Source organism: Ailuropoda melanoleuca, chromosome 13 (assembly GCF_002007445.2).
Source record: "Ailuropoda melanoleuca isolate Jingjing chromosome 13, ASM200744v2, whole genome shotgun sequence".
Lineage (NCBI taxonomy): Eukaryota > Metazoa > Chordata > Mammalia > Carnivora > Ursidae > Ailuropoda > Ailuropoda melanoleuca.
The window spans coordinates 89,274,437-89,285,769 of record NC_048230.1 but is presented as its reverse complement, the minus strand read 5'-3'; the positions used below and the strand labels follow the sequence as shown (position 1 = coordinate 89,285,769).

The 11,333-nt window shown below is 44.0% G+C and overlaps 1 protein-coding gene across 5 annotated transcripts in view; it reads right to left on the bottom strand.

Annotated features, from left to right (window-relative positions):
• Positions 1 to 11,333, bottom strand: part of CFAP61 (cilia and flagella associated protein 61) — a 293,467-nt gene that overhangs the window by 120,859 nt on the left and 161,275 nt on the right. The gene's annotated exons all lie outside the window — the stretch shown is intronic.

The window sequence follows — 11,333 nt, the reverse complement described above, 5'->3', positions numbered from 1 at the left end:
ATTTTTAATCTGATTCAGAAACATCCAAGTATTTAATTTTTTAAATTGATAACTATCTAAAAATACTGGTCTGGGGTGCCTGGGTGGCTCAGTTAAGCATCTGCCTTCAGCTCGGGTCACGATCCCAGGGTCCTGGGATTAAGCCCCACATTGGGCTCCCTGCTCAGCAGAAAGCCTGCTTCTCCCTCTCCCTCTGCCTGCCGCTCCCCCTGCTGTGCTCTCTCTCTGTCAAATACATAAATAAAATCTTTAAAAAATAATAATAAAAATAAAAATATTGGTCAAAATAATAAAGTTTTTAATGTACAATTTTAGTAGATTTTAGCTCTTCTGAGGATGAAATATGGAGCTCAAATGTTTAAGACTTTTAATTTGATGACCAATGAATATTTTAAAAGTTCCTGCAAACAGAACAGTGAGTCACAGGGTACATCTTGGATTTGGACACACAGTAGACAAAATGGCAGGAATAGCAGGACCACAGGAAAAACACGGTTCTCAGAACTAATGGTGTTGGCTTCATGTACATAAATAATATCTAACATCACTGTGAGCCCTCTGCTCCAAAATCAAAGGTCACGGTGTTGTGGAAAAAAAAAAAAAGTTCAAGTTAAGTGCTCAAGCCAATGAAACATTAAACAAGTGCACCTGCATTTTCACAGCAGATAATTCCAGTGGGGATTTTATGTTGCTGTGGATACAAGGGGAGGAACAGCTCAAAGATACTTGTAAAGCAGGGAGGGATTAGAGTATCCAGGGAAATAAGTAAAAGGTATTGCATTTCATTCCGTGCTTCAGGAGGACAGCTACAAAATTAGGTCTAAACATCCTTATCCTTCAAATAAAGAGGGTCACATTGCCAATTTATTGTGAACACGATAAAAGAAACGTAAAACTTTTCATGTTGCTTACCGTTCTGGGCAAGAGAAACCTGTCAGCCTGCCAAGTGAATGCTTATTATTTTTATTTTTAATTTTTTCCTGTTTTTTTTTTTTGTCATAGCAAGGGCAACCAAAGCCAGTGACTTAATTAACTGCTTTCATTAATGCTTTTATTTGAATAAATAGATAATGCAGACAGAAAATAATTCTCCCACATTGATCTAAATGTTACCATTTAATTTACTAAAATCCCTGCTTTCTGAATTGTTCACAACAATGACAAAAATGTTTGCCAAATTACAGTAAATCCTAGCTCAAGACAGGTATTTAACCTAACTGCTTATTTAAGTAGTCAAAGGATAACTCAGATCTAATTCAGTCTTAATGATATTATGCAATGTCACAAAATTCATGATGAAACACTATAGATGGAACTTAGAAGTTGGGAGTTATGTGAATTTCCAATACCAAAAGAAAAATATAAGGCAAAACAGGTCAAAATATTTATGATACGTTTATTAAGAGAATCTGCCTGTTTTTCCCTGAAAAAAAAGTTTTAACTTTCTTCGGCAATACTATTTTGTTTAGATCACAAAAGAGATTGTTTTTGGCAATGTCCTTGGCTACTTCATTTCTGTTGTGTTAGTAAAAACAGCATGGCAGCTGCTTCCATGGCCACCCAGCTGTCAGTAATGGAGTACTCAGACCTCCAGGGGGAGACCAAAGAAAGAGAGACCCACAGAGGGTGGTGTCAAGGATTCTGAGCTCTTCTAAAGATGGGTGGAGTGTTCATGGGGTGAGGAAGAGGTTCAAAGCTCTCTCCCTAACCCTTTCTCTCTTCTCTCAGGCGCCATCTTGCGTGGCTCTCCTATTCATGGAAGCTCCAGTAGGAACGAGCACGGGGCCTGGAGAAAAGGACCAAGGAGCAAGACTCTTAAACCTGCCTGAGTCCAGGCTTGTGTCCTGGGACAACAGATATAGAATCAACACCAAACACAACAATAAGGTCTGGCTGCCTGCCTGGAGTAACGTAGGTACTCTGTGAATTCTCCAGGGACCCATCAGGGGAGAGGGGTGGTGCCCAGGGTAAGGGACTAGGGGGAAGGTCTGGGGATTCAGGATCTCAGATGAATAGTTGTGTATCTCTGCATAAAAGTAAAACATAAATCCTTACTGAAAAAATGAAAATGAATGTAATGTTTGAAATGGTCATTGAATGAAGAAGAATGAAATTTGGAAGTTGTGGCAAAACAAACTAAGATGAAATTGAATTTTGCTTTATAATGTATGGGAAATGAAGTGAAAATGTTATACATTTATACTTCGAACATAGTTTTATATATATGGAACATTTACAAGATGTAATACCAAGACGGCAGTTATAAAAGACCAGCTGGAAGGCCTTTGCACACAAGAGATGGTAAAATATAAGACACCAATTAATCAGGTCCCTAAGACTGGAATAAAGCATTGTGGGGATTCAACAGTGAGTGAGATCACTTCTGGACGTGTGGGGGTGGGGATGAGGACGGGTTTTATGTTTGGGGCAAATGCTGGTGGTTACAAGGCTTTATTAACACTATACGGGCAGGTTTCCTCATGCTTGGTGGTTAGATCTTGGACCTTTATTCTTAATGGTGACAGTTTAAGCATGAAGTGTATGAAATGCTTTCTACGAGGTCCAATTTAGCGTGTAAATACAATGACATGGGTAATGACTTCAGCTATGTCATGTTTAATGATAAGTTAATAATTATGCCTGGTAAGCCCTGAAGTAATGATATGTCAACCTAGAAGTTATATGATTTGTTGAGAATTGGAAAATGTGGTTTGGAAAACAAGCTCATAAAAACAGGTTAATTACAATGAGCAATGATAGGGGGAAATAGGTTTCCTTATAGATAAGACTGCCAATTTTGAGGAAATGTCTACATAAATGGTTACAATAGCCGGATGCGTGTCAGAGTTACATGGGGAGTCTTAAAGATACATATTCCTGGGACCCACCCCAGCCCGCAAAATATAATGACAGGAATAGGGGCCCAGGAAACTTTTTAAAATTACCCCACCCCCACAAGTAGCTCTGGTGTACAGAGTTGTTGAGTCTGGAATTTTCACAATCTGTTGCTTATAGAAAAAGTTACTCAACATTAACCTCATGTCCAGGAAGCTGATCACAACATTATGTCCATCACAAGTTCTTAAAATACAAGGAAATTCAAGGCTTTTTTTTTTTTTTTTAAAGCCCAAGTGCCTTACTATGTTGGTATATTGGGAAGATTCTGGTTATCCCTTTGAAAGAAATTTTCTTTTGAGAACTCCAGTTAGAGATCAAGATGGTCTCCAGAGGCCATGTGCCCAGTAGATGGCCTTGTCTGGTCTGGATCTCACACAGTGGCTCCAAGTGCTCCAATTCTCCAGAGGGGGTGGCTACCTGGCACCTCTCTAGGCCTCTCCTCCAAATTTCCACCCAGTATCAAATGGTGTAAGGGAAGTGTCAGTTTGACACCTCCTTATCCCTAAAAGTGCTTATAGCCACTTCTATTTGTTTGTACCAGGTCAACATAATTCAATTGGTGGGTGCTATGGGAAAGCAAGAAAGTGACTAGTGGATTCAGAGCTCAGGCTGGTCAAGGAGGTGTGACTGGGAGTAATGGTGTCCTTGGTCTTTTGGGGAGTTAGGCTGCATACGAGAAAGGTGGGAACAGTAGGATGGAGATAGATAGTATGGACTAGTGCCACTGACGTCCAAGTAATTCCCTGGAGGACTTGTTTAAACAGAGATCTCTGGGCCCCATTCTCCAAGTTTCTGATACAGTAGGTCTGGGGTGGGGCCTGAGAATTTGTATTTCCCAAGTTCCCAAATGATGTCCATGCTGGTGGTCCATTTTGAGAAACACTATTCTAGGCACAGAAAAATGAGAGGCTCCCAGGGGTTTTGGGTGCTTAATAAAATTGGGTAGAGTTTAATATAAGTTTTACTGAAGGAGTATATGATCCCATTAAATATCTGAGACACATGAGTAAAGGCTGAAATTTTTGTCTTGGCCTTGTTTTTTTAATGTAAGGGATTCCTGGATTTGGCGTGGTGGTGCACTTGGAGCCGCCTAAGACTTACATGATAAACTTGAGGTTAGTGACAGACTAGAGGATCTAAAATATGTCCAGATTAAGGTTTGCAAAGCATCCAAGTATCACGAAAGGGCCTGAGAAATATCCATTGGCAACCCAAAAAGCAGTGATGGTCAGTGGGAGCCAGAGATGTGGCCCCTACAACCATGAGATTCTTTGGTGCATAAGGGATTTGGTGCATCCTTGAGTTTGGGTAGACAGCTAAAAGGGCAGGGCACAACTCCAGTTTTCTCCGTAGTCAAGCAACTTTACAAAATAGAAACACCACAGAGCATTGGTCAGCTTGCTTGGTCCTCCTGATGTTGAACCAGAGATGGTGGCCATTTTAGCCGAACTACAAGAGAAGGTCTTTGCCAGACCAGGAACTCTTGCAAGGAAGGGACACATACACTGGCAGGAAACACCTGTGATTCATCCCTAATCTTCAGGGAAGAAAGCATCTTCCATATAAAGGCCTACCTCCCCAGGCTCTTCTCTCATATGAGACAATGCGAGGCTGCCACAAGGGAACTAGATATGCAGATTTAATTAGTGGGGCAGTGTCAGTCTAATAAGTTTTGAGGGCTAGGCTTTTCCAGATGCTTTGCATGTATCACCTGATTTAACCCTCATGCCAGTGAGGAGGAGAGATTCTGGGTTCTCTCCCCATTGTACAGGTGAGGACAGTAAGCTTCACAGATGTTGGATGATTTTCCTGGGCCCCATCAGTCATGGCAGAACACTGACTCTCTCCAGTACACCCTAACTCGGTGGTTCTGGGACTCTGCCCCCCAGAGGGGTGTGAGAACACAGAGCCCTGCCCCCTTCTCCCCCTCATTTCTGATTTGATCCTTACAGGGGGACACCTGAGTATTCGCATCTCTAGTGGGTCCCCAAGTGTTATTTGGAAGTGCTGGTCCACAGACCACAATTTGACTACCGATCTAACCTTTTCTCTGTCCCAAAGTAGAAATAAAGTATTTGCCAAGACAGGTCCCCCAAGGCTGTCTTTTTTTTTCCAGCAAAACTTTCTGATACACCTGGGTTCTCTTCAGACCTGCAAGAACGCCTGGGAAGAGAGGTGGCCATGAAATCCTCTTGCCACAGCCTTCTTATCTAGCCTCGCTTTTTCTCTGCCTTCATCTCTGCCCACGTGCTTTGCTAAAGGACAATGGAATATTAAGAAGGAAAGAACAAACTAAAAAAATGGGGATGGTAGGGAGCCTACCCACATCACCTGCAAAAGGTTCTCCCATCCCGCTGCCTTCCTGCCCCTCTCTGCCTGGGGGCATCTTCTGCCCAGGGGAGGTGAAGGGACAGGCTGGAAGAACAGCCGAAGGTGACCATGTGACCAGAGGGACATTAACTGGTGGGTAAATACTACACCTCCCTCACCTGAAGAGGGAGCACTTTCCCTTGTGTCCCTTTGAAGGCCCCAGTGTGGCATTAGGTCTCAGCTGCCCACAGCGACCCGCTGACCAGTGTTTTTTGGGGGTTTTGCTGACTTCCCTCCCTTTCCCACCTCACCACCCTACGGTCTCAGGTAATTTCCTGGGATCACCCCCAAATAAACTGCACCCAAATTCTTTGTTTTCAGCTTTTGAAGGAATGCAATCCAAGACAGGTGCCAACATCATCATTTGAAAATGATCTGATAGTAGAGGGTGGAGGGTGGGTGCGTCTATTACTCAGTCCGCACATGTGGTTTGTATTTTGTGTGATCATGAAGAACTCATTCCCCACTTAACCCCAAAGATTCACGAAAAAAAAAAGCACACAAAAAAAATGACAATAAGCTTATCCCCCAAAAGGCCTAATATTGCTCAAAGAGTCTTGCTTTTCTTTTGTTCTGGGAGTATCTAAAGTGGGCAGTAGGAGATAAGAAAAGTTATCCTGAAATGAGCAGGAATGGACAATTTCAGTAAATGAAGATTTTTCTCATTTAACATTAATTACATTTAAATCTTGGAATCAGATTAGGAAACTCAATTGTGATTAGCAACACCAGGGAGTCTGGGTCATTGTTTTCTGATGGCAGAACGGCAAGTCTTTCTGCCTGGGAAGGCCCTCCCCCACCCCCACCCCAGTCACCAGACGGTATCTCGGTGTCTCGGTGTCTCGGCGTGGGCCCCTGACAGGTCCCATTGTGATGCCAACATAACAAGAGGCAAGACTCGACCTGCCCCGTTGATCTCTGCCTGCTCCCCAGGCAAAGCAGAGGACAGCAGCGCACGTGCCGCAGGCCTGGCCACCACACTGTGCTTGTCTGGGTATCAAAAGGACAACCAAGGGAGCAAATGTCCGTCCATTCATGGGGCTGAGACCGACGGTATGGAACAATGACAACCACCAACCTGTTCATTGGGGTTTAGCTCTGAGATCAGCAAGTAAGCACTAACTATTTAATTAGTCACCTAATTAGTGACAGGCCACACTGAAGGTTTCAGATGTCCTCAGACGAATGTAGAGATAAAAAGTCTAATTAAGCCGCAGGCGCTGGGCTGGCGGCTGCCAGAGCCCACAGCTGCGCCGGATGTGTGGCCCGCTAGCAGGAGTTCGGTCATCCGGCCCCAGTGGCGGCTTTACACATGTGCCCTCCTTGGTCCAAGCTCTTCTTAGTCACTGCAACTCACCCAACCAGATGAGGGATTCATGTTTAGGTAGAAAATCAGAGATGCCCCCCCCTTGCTGAGATCATTCGGTCGGTTTTTTGAGAAAACTCTTCCCTGTGGTGGAAGTGGAAGGGAAGGTGAGCCTGGAGCCTTCGCAGCCTCCAGCGCTTTCTGTGAATCGAAGAGTGTTTCTCTAGGCACACAAAGGGTCGTCGGGACACCACCCAGGGCTGCTTTCAGTCACTGTCATCCCAGGATGCCACTGTAGGCTCCTTGAGAGATTCTTTACCTCAGAATTTAATTAGGAAGGATTTTAAAATAACGGATTAAAAGGAACTGCTCCGTAATTAGGAGTAAATAATATAATGCACAGAAGCATAGGGACACACGAGCTGCAGCAGAATAAACCTGTAACTGCTTCAGCTCAGTGAGCTCATGCCCAAGAGACAGCAGCAAAGAAGCTGTTCTGTGTGATTCTTGGGGGGGGGGGAACCGCTCTCTACTTGGGACACTGCCTGGGGCAGGGCCTGAGACTCTGGATTGCTAGCGAGCGCCCAGGTGACTGTGATACCGCTGCCGCTCCACAGACCACACTGTGAGTAAAAAGGACACTCCTGCCTTTTTTTAAAAAATTATTATTATTATTATTTTTTGTTTAGGGAGAGAGAGAGTGTGTGAACAGGGGAGGGGCAGAGGAAAAAGGAGAGAGACAAGCTCAAGCAGGTTCCGTGCCCGGCGAGGAGCGCGATGTGGGGCTCGATCTCACGACCCTAAGGTCATGACCCGAGCCGAAATCAAGAATCAGACACTTACCCGACCAAGCCCCCCAGGTGCCTCATCTGCTCCTTTTTTTTTGGCATAGCATTTCTATATTTCTCTTTTAAAAATGAAATTGGAGTACTTCATTGGAAAGCCTTTAGTATTCAAAGCATGACGTTTGGGGCGTTCGGCAGAGCTGGACTTGGTCCGTGAAGTGATTGGTGAAAATATGACTTCCTACAGTTTTGCGGGGAAGTGCCTCCTGCTTTCTGAAAAGAGATTTCAGACTTCATTACAAAGCTCTTCTTTGGCAAACAGTGATTCCTGGACAGATGATAGACGCTCACCTCCGGACCTGACTATTGATCCAAGAAGAGGAAGTTCCCTTTAGGCCTCAGATGTGATTGGTGGAGTTCCTAGGGTGACAGCACCTTCAGGCTGGCAGGACTGTGGGGGTCCCTGCCATGACCCTCTCAGCACAGTGAGGAGGACAGGCCATAGCACTGGTTGGCAGCACAGGGGGGCTGACAGCTGATGCCAAGTTCTTTCTGTTCTTTCCCATGACTGGAGTTTTAGACAAGTCTTATTACTAAAAGTACCAAGAAGGATAACGTATATGAAATTCTTACACTGTCCAAGACAAGAACTTTCAGTCCCAAAGAGCTGGGGCAACCGAATGAACACAACCGATCAATCATGAGAACCATAATTTAAAAATAGTTCAGGTCCATGATGTAAATGTCTTTGAATGCTAAAGAACCTAGATGATTCACAATAAAATGTCTTAAGAGCTGCCTTTCCCCTCCAATTCACTGCTGTCTACACCACAGGATGGGCAGGGGTTTTCTCCTCTTCACCCCCTACAGCAAGAAAGCTCCCCCGGCCCTGACTCCATGTCTGCTCTTGGTCCCCTGCTCAGCTCCTCCTGATCACCATGGCAGCCCTTGGGGAAGAGAAGGGGATGGGGAAAGGCCGGAAGACGCATGTGGCTAGAGGGTGGCTGGCCATAGTGTGGCATGTGGGACCCAAACACACTCCCTCCATGGCTCTTCTTGGACTTTCTTGGACACAATACTCTCAGATGAATGGACATGCCCCGGGGGGTGAGGGACAAATTAGCTGAGCATCCCCCTGACCCTGAATTATCCTGCACCTCCATTAGCCAGTCAGGAATGGCAGGAGGGCGGATGGAGATTTCAGGAAGCTCTGAGAGCAGGGCTGCCACTCTTGAGCCCAGCACTGGTGGACTGAATAGGACTGGGAGGATGGGAGCACCCCAAGGGATACTCGTATGTGTCCCTAGGAAAACACCTGTCACACATGTCACTGGAAACTGAGGGGCCCAGGAGGCCTTGTCTTGTAAGGACAAGAAGATGCAGGGTGCCCGCAGGCCTGACAACCAAGGACTCTTAAGAAGAGGTGTCTGTGCAGATGTAACTGGATGGGTAACAGCTAAGGACCAGATAGAATGTTGCACTAAAACAAAACAAAACAAAACAAAACAAAACAAAACAAAACAAAACAAAACAAAAAACTCAAAAACATCACCCTCACTATTCCCCCCTCCCATGGAGCTACATCCTGCTATATTAGTTGATGACTTAAGGCAAATCCTTTCAGCTGCCCCAGCAGCACCTTAGCACTTGAGGAAAGAAGGACATCACGAGGGAAGAGAATTTATGCAGGGACTGCTTTTGGTGTCCTTTGAAGAGGACAGATGCTTTGTAATTTTTTGGTATGTACATCATATGAGGACAAAGAGTTGTCTGTTTTGTCACCAGATGACAGGATTACCAGATTTTCTGGAAAAAGAGGTTGCTGTACTGGGCCTCACGTGGGCTTTCCGGGAACTACAGAGCCCCAGCTGAGTCTGATACGGCAGTGTGGAAACATCAGGAGGACAATTTTTCTAAATCTTGCCTCCAAAATGTGGGTTTAATCCTCACTGGGGGTCAATGTTTGGTGATCATTTCCATTTCGTTTCAGGTCAAATCATTTATAACATCTAGTTCAAATAGCAGTTAAGCTGGTAAAGTAAAATATGCAGTAGGTTACTATGGTGATTGCTGATTTAAAATAATTAGGGAAAATAATGAGAAAACTATTTCCTCTGTGAAAGATTCAAGATCCGTAAACTGATACCAGTTTATTTTTAGCATCTGTAATCTGTGTAATGATGACAGAAAACTAGGAGTACTTTAAAATGCTTTAAAAAGGTCTGATTGAGAAATTTAATCAACCAAGTACTTATATCCCAATTTCTACTTGTCTTTATATTAAATCTAAGTTGATTCCACAAAAAGAAAATTATATGTATATATCTTAATGTAATCATTCAAAATAAGATGTAATGACTAAGTATGTAGATGAAGGAAGATTTCAGACCTGTTTTTGCTAACTTCTTGAACTACTATAGTTTCACAAGTCCACACCAAAAACTCATCATTCAGATATGGCCGCACATGACTTGCTGTTCAGAGTCTAGAGAAGAGACGCCTCAGAATGAGGAAAGCCCTCAACTGTAGCATGACTTACATGCGAAAATGGATATTCCTGGCTGCTTCTCGTTATTTCATTCTTGCAATGAAAGATTGCTATAAACTGACTACGATATTTAAAGCATATGAGCTCTGTTGCTGATTTCAATAATGACATGTGACTTATTTCTGATTAACTAGGGGTATGTTCCAGATAATTGAACAAACTGGCTGTAAAGTGAAAAAAAAATCTTTATCTGGTTAATGTGATGTCAAATGAGCAAAGTAACCCTGCAGGGTTAGCTCGTCTCCTTATCAACCAGGGACAAACACCTGTTGGGGTCATTTCCTCCTTCCCTTTGCTTGTCTAACCCCTCACAAGGCCTTACGCTTGGGCTGGTACCTTTGTTGGTTGGCTTCTGGAGGAGTTGGGGGAGGGGGGACTGCTTTCTCCCATCTTCTGCTTATCTCTTAGCACCTATAGTTTTGAACAGGAGCTAAAATTTCTCATGTGATCCTGAGTAAAAGATTTAGAAAAAACTAGACTCTTGATTCAGAAGTCTGTGGTTCTCCAAAGCCAGGGTCTTTTAAGACATCCATGAGACTTAAAAAAAAAAAAATAAACGAGGAAACCAAGTCCGAGAGAAGTGAGGCAACGCATCTAGGGTTCCATGTCAGATGGTGGTGATGCCAGACCATGAACCCAAGTTCTGGGACAATAACCTAGGGCTCTTCCTGTCAGGGAGGGGCTGAAATTCAGTGAGCAGATGGAGAGCTACTCAGGGGAATCTGAGGACCTTTGGGAATTCCCTATGATGAAAATGGGCTCTGAAAGGAAATCCGTTTAGTGCTGTGAAGGTAACAGAACAATGCTAAAGAGATGAATGGGCCTCAGTCTTCCCTGTGGAGTTTTCCTCTGTTCCCTGGCACCCAAAATGCAGGGGCTGGAAGAAAGGCCCATCTGCCAATTCTGAAAGCCTATCTGTGTTATGCAATGTCAAAATTGGTTCCCAAACCTGCCTGATTATATGGAGCACCTGTTAAAATACAGAGTACCAGAGCTGTCCCTGGAAGTTTCTGATTCTGTATGTCAGGTGCTGGGCCTGGGAACCTACCTCTTTAACAAATGCTCTAGGTGATTCTTATGATTCAGCCAATAAGGGAAACACAGTATAGGCTGGGGTTGGCAAACTTCTGGAAAGGGTCAGAGTATACATATTTTAGGCACTGCAGGTTAAACAGCCTCTGTTACAGCCTCTCAAATCTGCCACTGTATCAAGAAAACAGAGACAACATATAATTGACTGTGACTATGTTCCAATAAAGCTTTATGAACAAACGCAGGAAGAAAGCCACATTTGACCCAGGGGCTATAGTTTGCCAATCCTTGGTCTAGACTATTTCACTGATTCATTAATCCACCTAGGCACAGTATGTGGGGTAACACAAAAAACTCAGGTCTTTTCTTTCAAAAAACCATCTCAGGTATAGAA